Source organism: Bos taurus, chromosome 7, assembly GCF_002263795.3.
Source record: "Bos taurus isolate L1 Dominette 01449 registration number 42190680 breed Hereford chromosome 7, ARS-UCD2.0, whole genome shotgun sequence".
NCBI lineage: Eukaryota > Metazoa > Chordata > Mammalia > Artiodactyla > Bovidae > Bos > Bos taurus.
The window spans coordinates 99,997,555-100,021,915 of record NC_037334.1 but is presented as its reverse complement, the minus strand read 5'-3'; the positions used below and the strand labels follow the sequence as shown (position 1 = coordinate 100,021,915).

General features: G+C 41.0%; 2 long non-coding RNA genes across 2 annotated transcripts; one reads left to right on the top strand and one right to left on the bottom strand.

The window, feature by feature from the left end:
• Positions 1 to 1,702: 1,702 nt before the first annotated feature.
• LOC132345799 (uncharacterized) lies at positions 1,703 to 16,591 on the bottom strand. Its single transcript, XR_009495365.1, has 3 exons — positions 16,369 to 16,591; positions 5,946 to 6,037; positions 1,703 to 4,403 (listed from the first exon to the last, which is right to left on the bottom strand). It is a non-coding gene; the product is annotated as an uncharacterized lncRNA (long non-coding RNA).
• A 5-nt stretch (positions 16,592 to 16,596) lies between these two features.
• On the top strand, positions 16,597 to 22,260 carry LOC132345800 (uncharacterized). The gene is made up of 3 exons (XR_009495366.1): positions 16,597 to 16,763; positions 20,380 to 20,455; positions 21,959 to 22,260. It is a non-coding gene; the product is annotated as an uncharacterized lncRNA (long non-coding RNA).
• Positions 22,261 to 24,361: the final 2,101 nt, after the last annotated feature.

Genomic DNA, 24,361 nt, shown 5'->3' with positions numbered 1-24,361 from the left:
AATCTCCCTGTTCTGCGCCTTTACTGCCAAGCATGCACTCTGTCCCCTTGGTCTCCAGACTTTCCTGAAAAGTCAGGTACCAGGTGGTGGTCAGCTCTGATCCTGGCACTGGGAATACGGCCTGGACACATGAAAACAGGCTCCTGCCCACTTCTTTACCTAATCTCCTTCATGAAGGAGCCTTTCTTGGATGATCAGCAGTATGAGAAAGGTCATCTGGGTCCAGTTTAGACCTAAAACACAATCCTTGAATCCCAGTGAAAGTGAAAGTCATTTGGTCATGTCCGACTCGTTGCGACCCCATGGACTATGGGGTCCATGGAATTCTCCAGGCCAGAATACTGGAGTGGGTAGCCTATCCCTTCTCCAGGGGATCTTCCTGACCAAGGGATCAAACCCATTGTGGGCAGATTCTTTACTAGCTGAGCCACCAGGCAATCCCAGTGCCCTACATCGAATGTTCATGCTCCTATTAGTTTTGACAATATAGACAATTATGTCAAAAACATAGTAAAACCCTCCTTCCTAACTCAGGGGGAAAGCTGAAGTTGTGGGGATTAGTCTTGTTTTGAACTCAGGCTCCAAAAAAGTAACTTTCAAATGATATGTGTATATCCTAAATATACAGATTTATAGTATATCCAAGTAGTGGAAATTTTAAAGTGAAAGTACCAATCTTCTCATCTCACTCGGATGCCAAGTCAGGCCTAACAGTGGCCTTGCACTATCTGCAGCAATGAACCTCTCACATGCGTGTATATGTGGTCAGTCACTCAGTGGTGTCTTACACTTTGTAATCACATGGCCTGTAGCCCGCCAGGCTCCCCTGTGCAGGGGATTCTCCAGGCCAGAATACTGGAGTGGGTTGCCATTTCCTTCTCCAGGGGAACTTCCTGACCCAGGGATGGAACCTGGTCTCCTGCACTGACAGGCAGATGCTGTACCACCGAGCCACCTGGGAAGCCCGACCTCTCGTACTATTCCCGTCCCTCACTCCATGCAGTCACACTGGCCTGCTAACATCTCCTGCATGTTTCTGCCTCAGAGCCTTTGTACTCATTACTGTACCTTCTTCCTCGGGTTCCCTCAACCCCTGGATTTCTCTTTGGCTCATTTCCTCTACGTCTTCAGCTCTTTTCCCAAACGTCACAGTCTCAATGGGCATTTCCTAATTACAGTATGTTAATTCATATCCATCTCCCTTTCCTCTTTGGGTTTTCCCCCACCACTCATCACTATCTGATACCTACATGTTACTTTCTACTTATCACCTACTTCCCTTTACTAGAATGTTAGCTTTGAGACTTACATCTTGCTTCTATTATTCACTTCTCAATTCATACCCTTTAGAGCTTCCCAGATGGCACCAGTGGTCAAGAATCCACCTGCCAATGCAGGAGACACAGGAGACTGAGTTCAATCCCTCGGTCAGGGAGATCTTCTGGAGGAGGAAATGCCAGCCCACTCCAGTATTCTTGCCTGGAAAAGCCCATGGACAGAGGGGACTGGCAGGCTACACTCCATGGGGTCACAAGAGTTGGACACAGCTTAGTGACTCAGCACACCATCACAGAGTAAGCACCCAAAACACATTTTTGAGAAAAAGAAATATTTTACAAATATTTGAAGACTCATGGTTGCCATGAAGGTTACCATATTTAGGTTGGTAATTCTAATTCCTGAAAAGATTAAAGCAGGAAAACCTCCTAGGTCTAATTCCATAAACCCATTATTTATGAGTAAAACATAATTGTTTCCATGAACGCCAGTGTAACACTGAGCATTGATTTTTAAAAGTACCTCAAGCAATAAATTTTATAATGTGGTGCTCACCCTTCACATTTTAATAATTTCTCATGTCATAATCACACAGTAAATTCAAGGAAGATTTCATTCACCTGTTCAGCCTTTTCAGTTCAGTCACTCAGTCGTGTCCCACTCTTTGGGATCCCATGGACTGCAGCACACCAGGCTTCCCTTTCCATCACCAACTCCTGGGGTTTACCCAAATTCATGTCCATTGTGTCGGTGATCCCATCCAGCCATCTCATCCTCTGTCATTCCCTTCTCCTCCTGCCCTCAATCTTTCCCAGCATCAGGGGCTTTTCAAATGAGTCAGCCCTTCACATCATGTGGCCAAAGTATTGGAGTTTCAGCTTCAACATCAGTCCTTCCAATGAACACCCAGGACTGATCTCCTTTAGGATGGACTGGTTGGATCTCCTTGCAGTCCAAGGGACTCTCAAGGGTCTTCTCCAACACCACAGTTCAAAAGCATCAATTCTTTGGCACTCAACTTTCTTGATAGTCCAACTCTCACATCCATACATGACCACTGGGAAAACCATCGGTTTGTCTAGATGTACCTTTGTTGGCAAAGTAATGTCTCTGCTTTTTAATATGCTATCTAGGTTGGTCATAGCTTTTCTTCCAAGGAGCAAGCATCTTTTAATTTCATGGCTGCAGTCACCATCTGCAGTGATTTTGGAGCCCAAAAAAATAAAATCTATCACTGTTTCCATTGCCTCCCCATCTATTTGCCATGGAGTGATGGGACCGGATGCCATGATCTTAGTTTTCTGAATGTTGAGCTTTAAGCCAACTTTTTCACTCTTCTCTTTCACTTTCATCAAGAGGCTCTTTAGTTCTTCTTAGCTTTCTGCCATAAGGGTAGTGTCATCTGCATAATAAAGCTTATAAGATGCTTTTTCTGTGGCAGGCATTCACAACAGCTTCATGGTATTAGAAGTCAATTTAGCCTATGATGAATGACCTTTAAAAATGAAACAGCAACAAGTAGTAAACATAGACTTACTGATCTTACAGAAATTCACGTGCAAATAAAACAAAATGAAATTTGTTTACCTTTAGCATTGCCTATTTTTCTTCATTCATAATGTCAGACGTGCTCCTTTAAGAATGTCTAAGGCATAAGAGGTGTCTAACTTTTGAAAATAGGCCTTCTACTAAAGGAGAGAACATAGAAAGAAAGGAAGGTTCTAGGGAAAAAAAATTCCTCTTTGTATTTTATTTTTCCCTACTCTAAGACACACTGTACTTAAATTCAATTGTGCCATGAAAATTATGTCCATAATTGGATCTGGTTGAAAAAGTTTACTTTTATCTCTATTAGTTGAAAACATATGAAGTTCTTTTCATGGTGAAAAATAAAATCAAGAATAACAAAACTAAGACTAGAAAAGAAACACAGCCAAAACCATCACTGCGTGCACAGGTGTTCGTCCTGTGTAGAAATGCAGCACTCTTTCCTCCAATCTGAGAAGCAGACAATACTTAGTTTCAGGAAAGATTGTCTTTCCAATTTACAAAAATCCTTAAAATACTAAGCTGCAGACAATTTCATTGAGGTTTTCATTTGGGGTAATAGATTCAAAAGGACTTACCCAAATCAGTTCTTCAAGCCTGCTTTGCCATTTGCACATGGACTTCATTCATAGGAAGTGGTTGTACAGTAATATATATCAAATGTAAAAGCTGCCCATCAGATAGCTAGATGTATGGCATTTTGATTACTACCAGCTAGATTGAGATGCTGCTCCAGTTCAGAGAGTCAAGAAATCAGTGTGATGCTGTGTCTGGCCTGGACAGTCAAGATGGCTGTCCTCTTGTTCTCTGTGTGTCCCCTGCTTGACCATCACCTGTTTCACCTACACCCTACTCACCTCACTGACCTCCCTCCACATTTGCCCCAGGCCCAGCTAGTGATTGTCCTAATCCAAGGGGCTGTGAGGGGTGTGCTCGTCTGTTGGTTTCCCTGGTAACCTGCTGAGCCCACTTGATGTCAATTGCCCAGGTAAGTGGCCATCTCCCCCTGCCTCCAGGAGCAAAATCTGCCTGCATGTCTTGCCACTGTCTGCCCCGCACAAGGTGGAGTGCTGCTCCAGGACCACTTGTAAGCTGACCCATCCATTAAACCCACTGATGTCTCTGTCACTGACTCAAGGCTTTTTATTGGGTCTTGAAGCTGGGCAAGCACAGGGTTTAAGGGCCTTTAGAGTACAGCCCAACATGCTCCTTATGTTCTCCAGAATGTATGATGCAATCGTGTTTTTCTATTATATCTTTCTCTTGGAAGGCAATTAGTTCCAAGAGCTAAGCAGTTAGTGGGGAAAAAATGAAGATGCCCCCACCTACTCCTAATTAAGATTAAGAGAATTCCTTGTCATGTTAAGTGTACTTAGGCATAAAATTACAATCATAATGACATTAAATTCTCATTACTGTATTTCCCCAGTGTGCTCTTTTTACATATATCCGTTGAAATGATGACTGATAACAACCTTTTTCAATGCCATTTCCTTGTTTACTTTTTCTTCTACTTCCTGCTTCCCAACGCCAACACCCTGTCTCTTCCGTTATGAAGTTTGAAACTCAAGAAGTAACTGAAAGCAAAAGAAGTCCAGATTATTTCCCCACTAGTTTATATAGGGAGAAGGCAATGGCAACCCACTCCAGTGCTCTTGCCTGGAGAATCCCATGGACGGAGGAGCCTGGTGGGCTGCGGTCCATGGGGTCGCTGGGAGTCGGACAGAACTGAGCGACTTCACTTTCACTTTTCGCTTTTATGCATTGGAGATGGAAATGGCAACCCATTCCAGTGTTCTTGCCTGGAGAATCCCAGGGACAGCGGAGCCTGTTGGGCTGCCGTCTATGGGGTCACACAGAGTTGGACACGACTGACTCGACTTAGCAGCAGGAGCAGTTTATATAGAGGCTTCCCTGGTGGCTCAGATGGTAAAGAATCTGCCTGCAATGCAGGAGACCTGGGTTCAATCCCTGGGTCTGGAAGACCCCCTGAAGAAGGGCATGGCAACCCACTCCAGTATTCTTACCTGCAGAATCCCATGGACAGAGTAGCCTGGTTGGCTACAGTCCATGGAGTCACAAAGAGTTGGACCCGACTGGGCAATTAACATTTTTACTTAAGAAGAAAAGCCAAGACAAGAAAGAATTGGTAAAATCAGTCTCATACCAAACAGCTTTTTGAGTGTCTATTTAAACTGTGGGGATGCCACAGTGACAGCAGAAGCCTGTGCATTGCTGGTGGAAGGAGTCTGGTAGCTAGTTACTCCAGAGCCATTCTGTGCAGACCCAGCAGGGGAAATCCAGGAAAGGACCCAGAGGTTTAGACCTGCCCAACCTCCCACCTGCAGCTCAGGTGAGCTCTGAAGCCTGTGAGGGCTGCAGAAGGCCTCCCGAGTTGGCCGAGGCCAGCTTCCTGACAATGTCCTGAGAGCCTGCTGCTTCCTGCTACACACAGTGCCCTTGAACTCTGCCGCCCTTTGCTCTCTGGAAAGGCCGACTTGCACCGCCTTGGACAATGGAGCCTAAAAGGACGCATGCTGGCTTCATTATCTCTTTTAAAAGTCCCTTCTGAAGGAAGTCAGTCCACAATATCATTGTGGCTCCCTCTAGGACCATACTGCAAGGTCAGCCCTGTGAAAGAGTCGTGCACTGGAGACAGCAGAAAAAGATAAGAATATTTGACTTCAAACCTCCTGGTGATTTTCATTAAAAGATAAATCTGCCTCAGTCTATTTCAAGCCTGTTTTTTATAACACAATAATAAAAGGTGCAGTGGGAAAAAGACTTCATTTCATCCACCACCTTTTTCCTCGTGCTTGTTCTCTATAAATGCATTTAGCAAGTCTAAAGGCAATTGGAAAGTGTGAGCATAGGGTTGCTTTGCAGGCAGGTGAAATATTGTTCAATCAAGTTAGAAAATTCAAGACCTGACTCTCCCAGAGAGAGACAGCAAAAGTCAACTTACTCTCCAGCTTAGTCTCTTCATGTGAAGTGACAACATGATCAAGGGCTGCATTGTGAACAAACACAATAAGCCTCAGAATGTCCCCTACCATTTCAAAGTTATACTTCAGGGCGCCCGAGAGTCTGAGAACAGGTAATTCAGTGCAGAAACCTACTGTCAATAGGTGAAGTGTCTCTGATCCCAACGCTTAGTGATTCTTTAGGGACAGACTTCTTGCAGAAGGTCTTCTGCTGTGTAGAGTCAAGTCTGAAAAAATAATAGCTCAGTGGTAAAGAATCCACCTGCCAATGCTGGGGACTTGGGTTCAGCCCCTGGGTTGGGAAGATCCCTTGGAGGAGGGCATGGCAACCCATTCCAGTATTCTCCTCTGGAGAATACCATAGACAGAGGAGGCTGGCGGCTACAGGTCATGGGGTCGCAAAGAGTCTGATGCAACTGAGGTCAACACAACAGGCCAGTCATTTCCTGGATTGACATTAAAAAAAAAAAAAACAACAACAACAACCTGACAGCATTTAAATATTAATGTGTTTCTAACATTTTAAAAAACCATAGATGTAATATGAATTATGGCTAAAATTAATTGCCACAAAGCACTGGATTCCAACTAAATAAATATTTGTTGTTAGGATAATGATATCAATATCACTAAAGTATGGATAGCCTCAAAGTTACGCTGGATAGGTTGGTCAGCAAATAAAAACTGACATTAGAGGCATTCTTACTGCTCCGGACATACTGGCTCTTTATTATGGGGTCGCAAAGAGTCGGACATGACTGAGCGACTGAACTGAACTGAACTGAACTGAGCTACTCTTGAAGCTTGAAGGCAGGAGAAGGGGACGACAGAGGATGAGATAGTTGGATGGTATCACCAATTCAATGGACATGGGTTTGAGTAAATTCTGGGAGTTGGTGATGGACAGGGAAGCCTGGCGTGCAGCGATTAATGGGGTTGCAAAGAGTTGGACGTGACTGAGCGACTGAACTGAACCCAATTCTTGAAGCATGGATTGTTTGGCCATCAAGGATATGCTCAACTTCTAAGACAGATTCACAGCTCCAGATATACCAACTTCTCGGAACTAACTTATCTCCACCCCAACTTGAGCCTAGTACCCATTTGTTCTGTCCTAGGGGCCAGGGGAGATGGAATGTAGGTCATTCAGCATATCCAGCAGACCATTTCATACCCTTGTATTTTCCTCAAATTAAACAGTTATGTTTTCTGTTGAATATTTGAGCTCCTGACTCCACTACCTACCTTCTCTTAATTATATAAAATTATGTCTGTTATGCCACAAATATCCATATTTGTTTACTTAATCACTTCTGAACTCAGCCTGAAAATTCCTACTTTGAATTTTATATAATCTTTCAAAGGCTGTATAAAAATTGGCTGAAGCTCTGGGTATTTTATAGGGATATTTCTTTGAAATAAAGTCATCTGAGGCAACATAATAGGCAACTATAATTTACTTTTTCAAGATTCCAATAATTAGATTCACAAAGTCCTGTAGCTGCTGAAAATTATTAATAATGTTAAAACTAAAATAGAGCATATACATTGTTAATAATTATTAAGATCCTCTGAAACAGTATATGCTGTGTAGGAAACATATTTTTTAAATCTGACATGTCAGTACAATATTCCTAAATCCTCATGTGGCACCAGGTGTATCATAGATTAAAGCATTTATCAAGTGAGTGAATGAAGCAACAGTTCCTCTCTCAAGGAGGTTTTAGGTGGGAATATGAAAGAATGGAATCTCAAGGTACATTTCATCTTAATAACACAAGTATATTAGAGAAAGACAATATTGAGGGAGGTGATTTTTCAACCAGGATGAATTTTAAGTCACATACATCTGATTTTAAAGCCCTCTTCCATTACTGATAGGTTTGGTGACTTTGGGCATATCATTTTCCTTTTTAAGCCTTAGGTTGCACATCTGAGAAATGGGTATAACCAAAGCTCCTAGCTTGCCATCACATTGCTACTTTAAAAACAAATAAAACTTGAAAGTTCGTGGAAATCAGGGAAGAAATGAAGGAGTGGACTGTAAACTTCAGTTCAGTTCAGTTGCTCAGTCATGTCCGACTATTTGCAACCCCATGGTCTGCAGCTTGCCAGGCCTCCCTGTCCATCACCAGCTCCCAGAGCTTGCTCAAACTCATGTCCATAGAGTTGGTGATGCCATCCAACCATCTCATCCTCTGTTGTCCCCTTCTCCTCCTGCCCTCAATCCTTCCCAGCATCAGGGTCTTTTCCAATGAGTCAGCTCTTCCCATCAGGTGGCCAAAGTATTGGAGTTTCAGCTTCAACATCATTCCTTCTAATGAACACTCAGGACTGATCTCCTTTAGGATGGACTGGTTAGATCTCCTTACAGTCCAAATGACTCTCAAGAGTCTTCTCCAACACCACAGTTCAAAAGCATGAATTCTTCGGTGCTCAGCTTTCTTTACGGAGAAGGCAATGGCACCCCATTCCAGTACTCTTGCCTGGAAAATCCCACGGACAGAGGAGCCTGGAAGGCTGCAGTCCATGGGGTCACTGAGGGTCGGACACAACTGAGCGACTTCACTTTCACGCACTGGAAAAGGAAGTGGCAACTCACTCCAGTATTCTTGCCTGAAGAATCCCAGGGACAGGGGAGCCTGGTGGGCTGCCATCTATGGGGTCACACAGAGTCAGACATGACTGAAGTGACTTAGCAGGAGCAGCAGCTTTCTTTATAGTCCAACTCTTACATCCATACATGACTACTGGAAAAACCACTGTAAACTTAGATTTTAATAAATGGATAAAATTTTAGATACATGAAAAAAATGAAGGTTAATTCTAGTTGCAGTTTAAAAAAAAAAAGTAGGAAAAAGAAGTACTTATGTGCAGAAAATAGTTAGGAAGCTATGTGGTAGTACTGGGAAAGACACTGGTAGGTTTGAATAAATCAACAATGATGATTGGGCTGTGATGAATTGGGCTGAGTCATGGATAATCCCCATGTCATGGTTTTTGACACACGATGGGGAGGGATACAATTAATTGAGGTGAAGAGCATTAGGAAAGAATCAAATTGAGAAGGTGGTAAGTGAAGGGCTCCATGTGTAAGCTGAATTGCTAGAATTTTTTGCCTTTAACATGGAGCTGTTAAGAGTCAGTTGAATATATTGAATGTATTGATCTGGAGCCTAGAGGTTTTAGTTAGAGAGGTGATTGGTATTTAGGATGAGAATATGAAGCAAATGCAACTGAGGAAGCCCTGCATGATCAGAAAGGTCTGGGTGCCCAAAATATTACATATAAGATAGGATATTCCATAGGATATGATTATGTCCTAATTATGTCCTATTATAGGATAGGATATTCCATAGGATAATATTATGCCCATATTATAAATATTACATAGGATACACACATGAATTTTATGTATGGGGAGCTGAAATTAGAACTAGAACCATAAGAGATCTGCTGCTGAAGAAATGCTCAACTTAGTAGTAAAATTTGAAGCCACAGAGTTTATAAAAAGTATGAGGGACAAAGCATAGACAAAGAATGGAAATTTGACAGAAGCCCCAAATTATGTAGCAGAATGGGGAAGAGAAGCTGAAACAGGAAATAAAGAAGACATGAGTCAGTGGAGAAAACTAAGCTTAATTTCATAGGAACTGAAGGAAGAGAGTTTCAAGAGAAGCCTGTGAACAGTTATAAGACACAGCCCATGAAATTGGCAATTTTATTGTGATTGAAGGCAGTGCTGGAGACTAGACAATTTGGCAGGAGTTTATAAGGTCTTATAAGTACTTTTCAAAATATTTACTGACTTATTTCTGAAGTATCCAACATTTTTATAATAATCGATATTCTTTTATCTTTGGGTTCAACATGAGAATATCAGAAAAACAAAATATTTTATTTTTAATTTTGCCATTACAGTTTGCACATGAAAATGTGTTACAGATATATATAAGGTTAGTTATAAATGTTAACAATTCTCTGAATTACATCAAAACTAGTATCTCCATTTCCAGCTATTCTGCTGCCAAGGAGATAACAAATGACTTGTCATATTTATTCCAGTAAATCAGAGGCCAAATGGCTCTATCACTTTATATGAATAACATTTGAAATACCTTCCAATTTGCCTAAAATAAGATATTCACTGTTACTGCATTATTCCACAATTTATTTTTAAACTATAGCAAAGAAAAACTGTAGTATGTTAAGTATAACCGCATGCAAAAAAAAATTGCCTCCAAGCTTATTTAAAGCATTATTTTATCCTTTTTATTTTTTTAATGAATTTTTTTTTTTTTTTGGCTGTGCTATGCAGCTTGTGGGATCTTCCTACAAGGATCGTGGAGTAAATCTGTGCCTTTGGCAGTGAAAGCACAGAATCCTAACCACTGGACTATCAGGGAATTCCCCTCTTTTCTTCTTTAAATCAATGCTGACATAGGATTCTGAAAGGAGAAAAAGTTCTTTCCTATATCTTGGTACCACGTGACTCAGAATAAACAGTTTGTCATTCAGCATCTCCTGTGGGAATCGTAGTTTATAGATGTATAAATGCATGTATATATGTGTGTAGGTGTTAGTCACTCAGTTGTGTCTGACTCTTTGCGACCTCACGGACTCTAGCCCACCATGTGCATAATTTGTTTATATATACATATATAAAATCTATATAAACACATATATGCATGCATATGTGCTTAGTCGCTCAGTCGTGTCTGACTCTTTGCGACCCCTTGGACTGTAGCCCACCAGGCTCCTCTGTTCATGGGATTATCCCAGGAAGAATACTGGAATTGTAGCTATTCCCTTCTCCAGGGCATCTTCCCAACCCAGGGATCAAACCTGGGTCTCCTGTATTGCAGGTGGATTCTTCACCATCTGTGCCATCAGGGAAGCCCCAAACATATATACACACACACACACACACACACACACATCTTTATGAATATATGTATTAATGGTTTTATATATGTGTATATACATATATGTAAATATAAGCAGACAGTTTTAAAAAATAATTTAAACCATAGGTAGAACTGTGATAGGGAAAATCCTGTACTTCATTACCCAGGCCACTACTTTCTGAAGAAAAAAAGTAACCTAAATATAAATGTTTTAAAATGTCACGAGTTGACCTAATTTCCTCATCCCCATGCTTATCAGTGAATGGATTGTTGTCTGATGAAAAAATAGTGTGAACTTCTACCCTGGGGATTTTTGCAGTTGTTTAGAAGAGCAATGCTGAGGTTAAAAACAATTCTCTTTGAATTTTGAGAATGTTTTAAACAGTAACCACACTCATTCTCATATTCATTTGTAAGTAAGTTATCAAATTTTTCAGCCTTTAGCATCCAGTGGCTTGACCGTAGCTCAAAATGTCACTCTGCCTGCCTCAGGGTCCATGCAGAATGAACCTACTGGAGAAGCAACTGGAAGTGAGGGCCTATCTGTTGCTATGAGAAGTTAAGTGTTTGACTCCTGGCTCTAGCAATAATTGGAGAAGGCAATGGCAACCCACTCCAGTATTCTTGCCTGGAAAATCTCATGGACAGAGGAGCCTGGCAGGCTACAGTCCATGGGGTCACAAAGAGTGGGACATGACTGGGCGACTTCACCTGACCTCTAGCAATAATATTTCCTTTGTTACCAAGACTTTTCAAATTTTCACGTTAATCAATAAAATGTAGTAGTATGTTTGTTGCAAACTTGCAGTAATTTTTATACTGGATTTTCTTGGATCACCTTCAATTTGAAGCCTTCTCACATCTCTTATTTAGCTCCTTTCTCTGAACTCGGTGATTATTTGTTGTATTCTACCCTATTTTCTCCATCTTCTTTTCCTTTAAGACAAATGCCATCCTGACCTCTCACCTTTGTCTCACATGCATTCCCTGAAATCTGATTAGCTGTACCTTACATGTTATTCTCAGAAACGTCCCTCATTATGCCTCATCTAAGAGACCAAGTAGCAGGCCATAACACTAAAAAATAATAATAAATAATCCTTTCACATGACCCACTTTTTTGCAGTTAAATGTTCTAACATTGATTTCTAACATATTCTTGAAGACACAAAAGGAATTCCTTTGTCTCCATATCTCCATGATACAAACGGCTTCCTTTCCACAGTACAATTCCAGGCATTAGACTGGAACTTTGACTTCATTCTCTCACCCCTGCCCTGACCTCAGAAGGCCAAGCTTATACTGCCTGTCTGGTAAGTTATGAGAACAGAAGGGAGTTATTCAAGGCCACTTAAAGAAAAATTTCCACTTGGTATCAGTGTAGTTCAAGGTAGAAGTTGATATTATTATGCTGCTTTCCTATTTTCTCTCCATGGATTTTGTAATCTTAAAACTGCATGCTTGTTCCTTGGAAGAAAAGTTATGACCAACCTAGACAACATGTTAAAGAGCAGAGACATTACTTTGCCAACAAAGATCTGTCTAGTCAAGGCTATGGTTTTTCTAGTAGTCATGTATGGATATGAGAGTTGGACTATAAAGAAAGCTGAGCACCAAAGAATTGATGCTTTTGAACTGTGGTGTTGGAGAAGACTCTTGAAGGTCCCTTGGACAACAAGGAGATCCAAGCAGTCCATCCTAAAGGAAATCAGTCCTAAATATTCATTGGAAGGTCTGATGCTGAAGCTGAAACTCCAATATTTTGGCCACCTGATGGGAAGAACTGACTCATTGGAAAAGACCCTGATGCTGGGAAAGATTGAAGGCGGGAGGAGAGGGGGATGACAGAGGATGAGGTGGTTGGATGGCATTGACGACTCAATGAACATGAGTTTGAGTAAACTCTGGGAGCTGGTGATGGACAGGGAGTCCTGGCATGTTGCAGTCCATGGGGTCACAGTCGGACAAGATTGAGCGACTCAACTGATTTGAAACTGCATGAGATGTAAAGTATAAGGGAAATAAGAAAAAACTATATTTCATGTAGAGAAGCAATAAATTTAAAAATATCATCAACTCCAAGTCAGTTCAGTTCAGTCGCTCAGTCATGTCCAATTCTTTGCGACCCCATGAGTTGCAGCACGCCAGGCCTCCCTGTCCATCACCAACTCCCGAAGTTCACTTCAGCCGTCTCATCCTCTGTTGTCCCCTTCTCCTCCTGCCCCCAATCCCTCCCAGCATCAGAGTCTTTTCCAATGAGTCAACTCTTTGCATGAGGTGGCCAAAGTACTGGAGTTTCAGCTTTAACATCAGTCCTTCCAAAGAACACCCAGGACCGATCTCCTTTAGAATGGACTGGTTGGATCTCCTTGCAGTCCAAGGGACTCTCAAGAATCTTCTCCAACACCACAGTTCAAAAGCATCAATTCTTCAGCACTCAGCTTTCTTCATTGTCCAACTCTCACATCCATACATGACTACTGGAAAAACCATAACCTTGACTAGACGGATGTTTGTTGGCACAGTAATGTCTCTGCTTTTGAATATGCTATCTAGTTTGGTCACAACTTTCCTTCCAAGGGTAAGTGTCTTTTAATTTCATGGCTCCAATCACCATCTGCAGTGATTTTAGAGCCCCAAAAAATAAAGTCTGATACTGTTTCCACTGTTTCCCTATCTATTTCCTGTTAAGTGATGGGACTGGAAGCCATGATCTTCGTTTTCTGAATGTTGAGCTTTAAGCCAACTTTTTCACTCTCCACTTTCACTTTCATCAAGAGGCTTTTGAGTTCCTCTTCACTTTCTGCCATAAGGGTGGTGTCATCTGCATATCTGAAGTTATTGATATTTCTCCCGGCAATCTTGATTCCCGCTTGTGCTTCTTCCAGTCCAGCATTTCTCAGGATGTACTCTGCATAGAAGTTAAATAAGCAGGGTGACAATATACAGCCTTGAAGTACTCCTTTTCCTATTTGGAACCAGTCTATTGTTCCATCTCCAGTTCTAACTGTTGCTTCCTGGCCTGCATATAGGTTTCTCAAGAGGCAGGTCAGGTGGTCTGGTATTCCCATCTCTTTCAGAATTTTCCACAGTTTATTGTGATCCACACAGTCAAAGGCTTTGGCATAGTCAATAAAGCAGAAATAGATGTTTTTCTGGAACTCTCTTGCTTTTTCCATGATCCAGCGGATGTTGACAATTTGATCTCTGGTTCCTCTGCCTTGTCTAAAACCAGCTTGAACATCTGGAAGTTCACGGTTCACATATTGCTGAAGCCTGGCTTGGAGAATTTTGAGCATTACTTTACTAGTATGTGAGATGAGTCCAATTGTGCGGTAGTTTGAGCATTCTTTGGCATTGCCTTTCTTTGGGATTGGAATGGAAACTGACCTTTTCCAGTCCTGTGGCCACTGATGAGTTTTCCCAATTTGCTGGAGGTGATCCTAAAACATATATGAATTCTAAAAAGGTCTGAATGCCTCTGTAAATAATGGAACCATAACTGGGAATTAAAAGAAGGCATGAGTGTTGTAGTGCATCTCACTTGATGGGTGTGTGACCCACTCAAGCAAGTGGGCATGACCCACTCGAGCAAGCTTTCCAGGGTATGACCCTCAGAAACCCTCTTAGCAACATGACACAAAACAAGATGGCAGATGAAAATGGCCCTTCATTGGCTGCCCACTTTCACTGCACTGCTGGTGAAAATAGACTTGCTAAATCACTTCAGGACAGTCGTTTAATTCCATCCTGATCAAATTTTACAGGTCTGTGATTCAAATTATTCCACGTTGTCAGCTGCAAGACTTCATCAGGAATGAATTTGTTCTGCTCGGAATCCTTAGTTAGTATTCGAGGAAGACCTCTGTGATTAGCCAAATCAAAACCTTTCAATGGCAGCCACAGCCACATTCAGACTGAATCTCTGCAGCTGACTTTTCAAACAAAACATTATCTTCTCTCTAATCAAGTTCTAAAACACATGATTTTGTTTCCAACTTTCAGTAAATAATTGAACTGTGAGCTAGCTGCAAAATCTGAAGGAGCTAAGTGTCACACACCAACTTCCCAAGGTAAGTGAGGTGCCCCCTTTTAAAGCCATTCCTATAAAGCCTCTGGGTCCTCTCATCCTATTTGGACACTGAAAATGAAATCAGTGAGACCTTTTAGAGTTCTTTTGCCAAGAGGAGCAGTTGAAGCCAAGCAACTCAAAGTTGCCTGAAAAATCCCCACAGGAGCACAAGAGGGAAGTCTTTGCCTGACCAAACAAAGACATAGCCACCCCACTTGGCAGCTGAATCTGCTTTAAGTTAATTGCCGTGCTTTTTGCAGGAAGCTCATTTCCCAGACCCTCCAAGAACCATAGCTTCTCTCCAATACCTAAAGCACTGGGCACGTTTCCCTGGGTCTTGATGAAGATTCTAAATGCCATCTTGCAGTTAGTTGCCTCAGTCTTTATCTATTTACTTATTTTTAAATTACATTTATGTATTTTAAGCTCGTTGACTGGCATCTCCCCTAGCTTAAGCATGCATATGAGTAGAAAATTCTGATTTCTTGTTTCATGCATGGTTAGCTGTTTATTGTTATCATTTGCTGGTCAGCTAAGCTCTTTGATGACTGTAGAAGGCAAGTACCTCCAGTTTACAGCTGAGTACCTTGGTTGGCATGGAGCTGTGCTGGAGCAGGCTTATTTGAGAGACTGGTGTTTGTTCCCAGTTTTGTGATGCTCTTACTTCTGCTTCAGAAACAGCAATTAAACAAGACATCTGACCAGTCCTCCTGGATTGTGATAGACCATCTTATGGCCCAGAATCATCTGCCCCTAGCCCTGAAGAGAGTACTATTCACTAACATTGCAGAAGACCTATTTTGATGATGATCCTTATGGCAATGCTACTTGTAACTGATATATATTTTTTTCAGTAAACCTTCATATTCTTGGCCTGATTCTTATTGTAACAAACATCTATCAGGTAACTAGATGTCAAAGGTGGTTTTTGACCATCTTTCAGAAAGGATAATAATGATACTAGTTAAGCACTGTTTATTCTTTTTTTAAAAAAAAATAATTTTATTTATTTTTGGCTGTGCTGGGTCTTTGTTGCTGTGCGGGCTTTCTCTAGTTTTGGGGACCAGGGGCTACTCTCTAGCTGTGGCGTACAGGCTTCTCATTGTGGTGGCTTCTCTTGCTGCCAAGCACAGGCTCTAGGGATCTTGGGCTTCGGTAGTTGTGGCAAGTGGGATCAGTAGTTAATGGTTTCTGGGGCTTCTGAGAACAGGAACAGTAGTTGTGGCACACAGGCTCAGCTGCTCTGCGGCATGTGGGATCCTCCTGGACCAAGGATCTGTCTGGTGTTTCCTGCACCGGCCCGTGGATTCTTCACCACTGAGCCACTAGCCTGCGTGTCTGTGTGCTCAGTTGTGTCCCAGTCTTAGCAACTCCACCGACTGTGTAGCCTGCCAGGCTCCTCTGTCCATAGAATTTTCCAAGGAAGCCCAGAAATTTTGGCTTTGAGGAGAAGTATCAAAATTAATAACTAGGAGGATCCCCTACCCTCCAAGCTAGAGAACAATTCTGCCAGTTTGGCTGTCTGTGTATATGCAGTGGAGTGGGAAACAATGAAAGAAAGAAAGAAAAAAAAACTTACTGTGGTGCTGAACTGAGGATCTTACTTCCTGTAGAAAATGAAGGACATCTTAATTTGTTATAATCCTGGGCTGTGCATGGGGCCATGAAGAGCCCAGGTGAGTGTATAGTCACGACAGTCAAGGTGGCCGTCCTCTTGTTCTCTGTGTGCCCCCTACTCACCTCACAGATCTCCCAACACACGTGCCCCCCACACAGCTAATGCTTCTAATCAAAGAGGCGGTGAGGGGCGAGTCCCTCTGCTGGTTTCCCTAGTAACCCGGTGAGCCAATGTGACGTCATTTCCTCCTTCAACTGGGACCCGCCCCTTGCACCCAGAGCAAGCCTGCCACCATGTTTTGTCTGCCATTTGGCTGAACACCGTGAGGTGTCACTGCAGGAGCCTGCTTCAGACATGTAAGCTCCCCACCCATTAAACCAACGGTCCCTAACATTTTTGGCACCTGGGACTGGTTTTGTGGAAGACAGTTTTTCCACAGACCAGGGTAGCCGTGGGACGGTTTCAGTTTCACCAGTCATTATGTTCCTGTCATGTAGCCTGGTTCCTAACAGGCCACAGACTGGCACCGGTCCTTGGCCCATGGGTAGGGGACCTCTGCATTAAACCATTGATGTCTGCCACTGATTCCAGGCTCTTTCTTCAGTCTGGAAGCTAGACAAGCCCAGGCCTTGCAGGTCCACTGGGTACAACCCAACAATGCGATTCCCAAATCTGAGGTGACAGACACATGCCTCTGGAAGTTATATTTGAAAGAGTTATTGTTTAGGTGTTCAGTCATATCCAACTCTTTTGCGACCTCATGGATTATAGCCCAGCAGGATCCTCTGTACGTGGGATTTCCCAGGCAAGAATACTGGAATGGGTTGCCATTTCCTTCTCCAGGGGATTTTCACGACCCAGGGATGGAACTTAGGTTTCTTTTGTCTCCCATGTCTCCTGCATTGGCAGGTGGGTTCTTTACAACTGAGCCATCAGGGAAAACCCCATTTGAAAGAGGAGGTGGGTGATTTTGTGTGAACAAGATGTATGTTAGATTCTCATTTCGTGTTTGTAAAATTAGTGTGGTAAGGTCGGTGGGAAAGTGAATTTTAATTTAGAAATACTGAGTTTGTGGTGGCAAGCAGGGCATCAGAATGAGATATCTAGAAAGCAAATTGGAAATGTAGTGTTACCAAATCCAAGCTTATTCTGCTAGCTGCACAACAGGCCAGTGAATCAGGAGGAGTGGTTGGGTAAAGTAATGAGGACTTTATTCAGAAAACTAGGAGAGATATTGAACTCATGTCCTAGAGAACCACCTTACCAGGGTCTCGGGCCTGGATGCTGGTTTCTTTTATAGAAAAAGATGGGGGAGTGAGGAGGTAAAATAATAAGGCCATAAATTGTTCAGCTTGACTCTGTGAGTGTGAATTTCTTATTTCCTGCAGCCATTCACAGGTGGGTTTGGTCAGATGTTTCCTGTAAGATGACCAAATATATTTTCGTTCTGCATTCACTCATGGGGGGTGCAGGGGCAGTGTTCTTGAAAATGGGCCATTATGTTTACTTTCAGCTGTAGGCAACATCCCTTTAGTAATTAACTTCTAGCAAAAGCAATAGAATGCAAAGATTAAAGTAAAAGAAACAGATTTGTTCCTTCCTGTTACAGTAGTACTGAGAATTAGGAGAGATCTTTACTAGGGACATAATTTAAGAGTTAAGCATAAAGATATGTGGTTAAAGCCATGAAATGTGATCACTGAATAGGCGCTTAATACAAGTGTCAGTCATGTTCCAGTCATTTTTATATTCCAACTTCCTTAATACCTAGCACGTTGTTGATTGGACTCATTGGATTAATGTACAAAAGAATAGATGAAGAGAGACAAGGAAGGTGATCAGATACAGGGAGAGAAGAATCAGGTGCGTCATCTGCCAAGAAATTGAAGCCTTTGAAAAGGATTGAAATCTCATTCAGTATCAAAATAATCTTTACATGAAAGGATACAGATTATTTCAGATGTTATAAACCTGGCTGTGTATTCCTATCTCCTAGGGAACTTTACAAAATAATAAAAGAAAATAGTGCCTGGTCAGATCACTTAAATTCAAATCCATTGCAGTCAGTTAAGCTTCTCTCATAGCTCAGTTGGTAAAGAATCTGCCTGCAATGCAGGTTGACCCTGGTTCAGTCCCTGGGTTGGGAAGCTCCCCTGGAGAAGGGAAAGGCTACCCACTCCAGTATTCTGGCCTGGAGAATTCCATGGACTCTATAGTCCATGGGGTCGCAAAAAGTCAGACGCGACTGAGTGACTTTCATTTTTCACTTTGCAGTGGATTACAAATCAAGATTTTTAAAATACTGCTCCTCATCTGATTCTAGGTTTCAACCAGAGATGAGAACTACTTGATTAGATGATTTTTATTATCTCTTAAATCATGAGCATTACAACTTTTAGCAAAACTAAATTTTTTATCTCAACTTTCCGAAACCTTCTCAGTCTACACCTTTTTTTAAAATGTGTCATTATCCTTCCAGTATCCAGAGTCATTTTGACCCTTGTTTCTCCCTCATCTCCTACATTCCACCAGGTCAGACCCCACCGTTGCTTTCCCACAACCTATCCTTTGCATTGCATTTTGTTTGCTATAGTGTGGTTCACCTCCACACTTTCTCTTGCCATAGGGTCAGTTTGTGACATGATCTCTTACTTGAATTTCTTAACTCTGCATTCCATTACCTTCTTCCCCACCAAACTTACCTTCCCAAGCACAGGTCAGATGGTGCCACTACCTGGCTTTTGTGAATTCCTATTACCTAGAGGATAAGAGTCCAGACTCCTTAAGCTTGCGTCCGAAGCCCTCCATGGACTAACTTCAGCCTGGCATTCCAGCCTCATCTCCTGCTGCCTCCTCCGTCCCTCCCAGGGTTTTTTTTTTTTTTTTTTTTTCTTTTCTTTTATAACTTTACAATATTGTATTGGTTTTGCCATATATAAAAATGAATCCGCCACAGGTATACATGTGTTCCCCATCCTGAACCCTCCTCCCTCCTCCCTCCCCATACCACCCCTCTGGGTCATCCCAGTGCACCAGCCCCAAGCATCCAGTATCATGCATCAAACCTGGATTGGTGACTCATTTCGTATATGATATTATACATGTTTCAATGCCATTCTCCCAAATCATCCCACCCTCTCCCTCTCCCACAGAGTCCAAAAGACTGTTCTATACATCAGTGTCTCTTTTGTTGTCTCGTATACAGGGTTATTGTTACCATCTTTCTAAATTCCATATATATGCGTTAGTATACTGTATTGGTGTTTTTCTTTCTGGCTTACTTCACTCTGTATAATAGACTCCAGTTTCATCCACCTCATTAGAACTGATTCAAATGTATTCTTTTTAATGGCTGAGTCTTAAACTCCAGAAAGCTCTGTACTCAAGTCTCTCCGTACACATTACCTCCTTTATGTCATCAAGGTTTCTTCTTTCCTTTATCAAAATCTGAATTACCAAAAAAGAATTAGGCCCCAAACCACTTTCAATAGTCTTTTTCCTTGCCTAGTCAGAACTAATTCGTCCTTTGCTCTGCTCTCCTGTCAGGTAGCATCTGTATCACAGCACTTAACACATTATGTCTTACTTTATGGTTAATTGCTTTAAACTTCTTTCTCCCACACTAGCTTGTGTTCCCTCAGAGGCCAGCTTCCAAGTCTCAGTATATTCTCCTTCATTTCATCTAGTGTTGTGTGTTATAAAGAGTTCTTAATATGGCTTACTTCTCTGGCTTGAACCGAATTGACTAGAACTATGGCAAAAGTAATTTTATCTAAAAGTTAAAAAAAAAAAAAATGCCCTAGTAACCTAGTAAACACTTTTCCATAAGAGGCATGCACTGAACTATAATACAGCTGATACAACTCCATTTTAAATATTTATTATTAATTTACAGTTATGATAAGACTAAACAAATCCATCAAGTTGTTTTTTTTTTTTTTTTAATTTGACCCTGTTTATCTGTTAAAACAGAAGCAATTAACAAAACAGATCTGAGAGAAAGTACAGTTCATCTAACGACATTGCCTTTGTTCTTTTGGGACTTAAGGTAAACTGTGTTTGTGAAGTAATCAATTTGGATTTAGCCCATCTGTTTGTTAGCTAATGGATTCCTTTTTCTACTTAATAGTTATGGTAATTCTGTTATTTCTGAATAACTGTGCGATTCAAGTTTTTGAAAAATGACAGCTCTTGAAGCCTTGCTTTCCCCCCCTTTTGTTTGTAAAATGAAAGTCAAAATTGCCCCCATTGTATTGCCTAGGTTGTACCATGCATTAAGGAAACGTTCTACTAGAAAAAAGAGTAAATGACTTTCCTAGTCACATGCTTTCTGCTTAACTAATGACCCGTTTAGAGGAGCCCTAATCAATTCTTCCTTGCCTAGGCATATAGGTGATACAATGCATGAATGGAAGCTGTAGTTATAGCCTTCATTTTTTATTTTTCCAATGATTTACAGAAAATCACCTTCCTAACTTGCCTGCAAAAATACTTTTAATGAGGCTCTCTAAAGCCATATTATAATCTGTGTTAAAGAAAAATGTCAAACAATGTCTATTATTTTTCCCTCCATATTAGAGTTTCTGTATCAGTTTGCTAGTTTCTCTGTTGTTTTGTCCAAGGACACTCATGCTGTTTGAATACAATAACTAAAAAGTAACAGCGTTATTGCCTGTGAATGAATATATACCTTATTTGGTGAATCAAATATTCAAACATATGCTGCCATTTTAGAAGATAGAAATCTATTTTTTAATATGAATTATAACTGATCATAACAAATCATACATGGTTTCTGTTGGTAGGAGAAAGGAATCTTGAAATGTAATAATGTCTGCAGAAAAGGCATTATTTTTCTGTAGCTAAATGCTGCAAACTAGAGACAATTGAAACACTATATGAATAGTCACACTTATTCATAGATCTATTCCTATAAAAAGTCTTAAGTTTTATATTAAACAAAATAATGTAACATTGGTAATATTTGTCTGTGTTTGGGTGGGGAGTGAAGAGAAGTGAAAGTCGCTCAATCATGTCTGACTCTTTGAGACACCATAGTCCATGGGATTCTCCAGGCCAAAATACTGGAGTGGTAGCCGTTCCCTTCTCCCAGGGAACTTCCCAACCCAGGGATCGAACCCAGGTCTCCCTCATTGCAGGTGGATTCTTTACCACCTGAGCCAACGTAGAGGGGAAGGTAGGGGGTTCTTTATTTGTAGCTTGCTTGTCCATTACTGTCCCAAGTAGCTACAAAAGTGAAGTTGAATCAAGGACACTTTTCTTAGTCTGTGTGAAGTGTGCTCACACATCTTTCTTTCCTATATATTCACCTATTTCTTCATTAATAGCCTCTCGACCTTATCAGGGAACCATTTTCATGATCATCCTAATGTAAAACAGCACCCTTTCTCTACCATATCACCTTCTTTTATTTTTCTTCCTACCATTTATCATTATCTGTTACATTATATATTTTAAATTTTACATATGTTATTCAACCACCCAAGTTACATAAGAGTAAGCCTTTTTTTTGTTTTTGTTTTTCTTTCAGTCATGTTCACCACTGAATCCCTTGTGTCTAGAACAGTATCTGACACAGTTCAGGTGCTATTTAAATTTATATGGAGTTTTGCAAAGACCTACTGTATTGCACAGGAAACTCTGCTCAATGTTATGTGGTAGCCTGGATGGGAGGGGGGTTTGGGGGAAATGGATGCATTTGTATATATGACTGAGTCCTTTTGTTGTCCACTTGAAACTATCACAATGTTAATTGTCTATACTCCAATATAAAATAAAAAACTTTTTTAAAAAAGAAAATATGTTTGCGATTTTAATTGAATGAACGCTAGTTATTACTTTCAACTCTAAAAAAAAGTCACACATTCAACTAATTTGATAAACCTAAAAGATTTCAGCACTCAAAAAGAACATGGCTAATAGTCCAAGAAAATGTTATTAGCATATAAGGAACATTAATATTAGAGATGACAGTAAGGATTATGCAACACCTCTGCATGATTATTAAATTCAAAAGCATATGGGTACCTATTATGGCCATTTTTTGCACTAGATTCTGGAGATATAAAATGTTTAAAATATATTGTTTCTTCTTGTGAAGAATATAACTCCTCAGGAAAATCATAGTCAAATGAAGAAGTAAGATAGGTAAAAAAAAACTCAGTCCTCTGATTAAAGAAAAAAAAGTAAGAGAACTATAAGGTAAGGTGATGGTACAGTCAGAGGTATGAATACCTGTTTTGGGAGAGGTATCAGAGAAACATAACAGTAGGCAAGGCTGAGCTGGAGCTTAACATATAGTTTCCTCTTCTGAAACTCTTTCTGAGAGAAAAAGAAAAAAGTATAATTTTCAAGTTACTGTGAAGGAGTCCAGTGATGTTGAAAATGAATCTTGCCTATCCTCACTGAGAGTTGATCCAGGTATTTAAAACCTTCACTTAAAATTAATGAGCATCCACAGAGAAACAATTGTAATTCTGATCAATATCATAACATAGAGTAGACTTCTCTATGACCACCACTTAACCATTCACAGTTTTAAAAAATTTCTCAGCTGAAACTGAGTATGTTAGTCAATAAAGTTATTGCTAATATATAATAAGCAACCTAGACAGCATATTAAAAAGCAGAGACATTACTTTGCCAACAAAGGTCTGTCTATTGAGTCAAGGTTATGGTTTTTCCAGTAGTCATGTATGAATGTGCGAGTTGGACTATAAGGAAAGCTGAGCACCAAAGAATTGATGCTTTTGAACTGTGGTGTTGGAGAAGACTCTTAAGAGTCCCTTGGACTGCAAGGCAATCCAACCAGTCCATCCTAAAGGAGATCAGTCCTGAATATTCATTGGAAGGACTGATGGTGAAGCTGAAACTCCAGTACTTTGGCCATCTGATGCGAAGAACTGGCTGATTTGAAAAGACCCTGATGCTGGGAAAGATTGAATGTAGGAGGAGAAGGGGACAACAGAGGATGAGATGGTTGGATGGCATCACCAACTCCATGGACAAGGGTTTGAGCAAGCTCTGGGAGTTGATGATGGGCAGGGAGGCCTGGTGTGCTGCAGTCCATGGAGTCACAAAGAGTCAAATACAATTGAGCCACTGACCTGAACTGAATGAGCAAGGGTTCAAGTTGCCGTCTGCCCAATAAATAACTGGCTATGCTTTCAACCAATTAAGTTCAATTTATCTTTTCCTATTTGATCCAGACTGTGACGGTGACTGCCACTGCAAGCAAATAGGTGGCCAGATACTTAAGAGATTTTTTTTTCATTAATCTACTGTGAATCGATAAGAAAAAATAGTAATACCCATGTATTCTATTTATTGTGCAAGGGAAAGAGCAGAACAGCCTTCTCCCCTGTAAGATGATTCTGCATGACAATCAGGACTCAAATTCTTCCCACTCCCATGAAAGAAGTGTATTACTATGGCCTCATCTTTGTCTTAGTACTACATCTTGGCTAAGCAATGCCTACTTAATTTTAAAACACTTAAAATAATGAAAGCATGTATTAGAATTTTTTTTGTTGTTCTTTATGATGAAAATAACTATTCTCTGAAATTTTCTCTATTCAGGCAATCTTGGGTATCCAATAGACAGTGTATGTTTCAGTAATGAGGATAGATGATTGATTTCCAGAATCTTATGGCCATTATTTTGTATTGACAATGGGAAGTCATTAAGGGTTTTAATCAGGATAATAAGTGAGGTGAAAGTGAAGGCATTAAGTTGTGTCTGACTCTTTGTGACCCCATGGACTGTAGCCTACCAGGCTTCTCTGTCCATGGGGTTCTCGAGGCAAGAATACTGGAGTGGGTTGCCATTTTCTTCTCCAGGGGATCTTCCTGATGCAGGAATTGAACCAGGGTCTCCCGCATTGCAGGCAGACGCTTTACCATTTGAGCCACCAGGGAAGTCTAATCACAATAA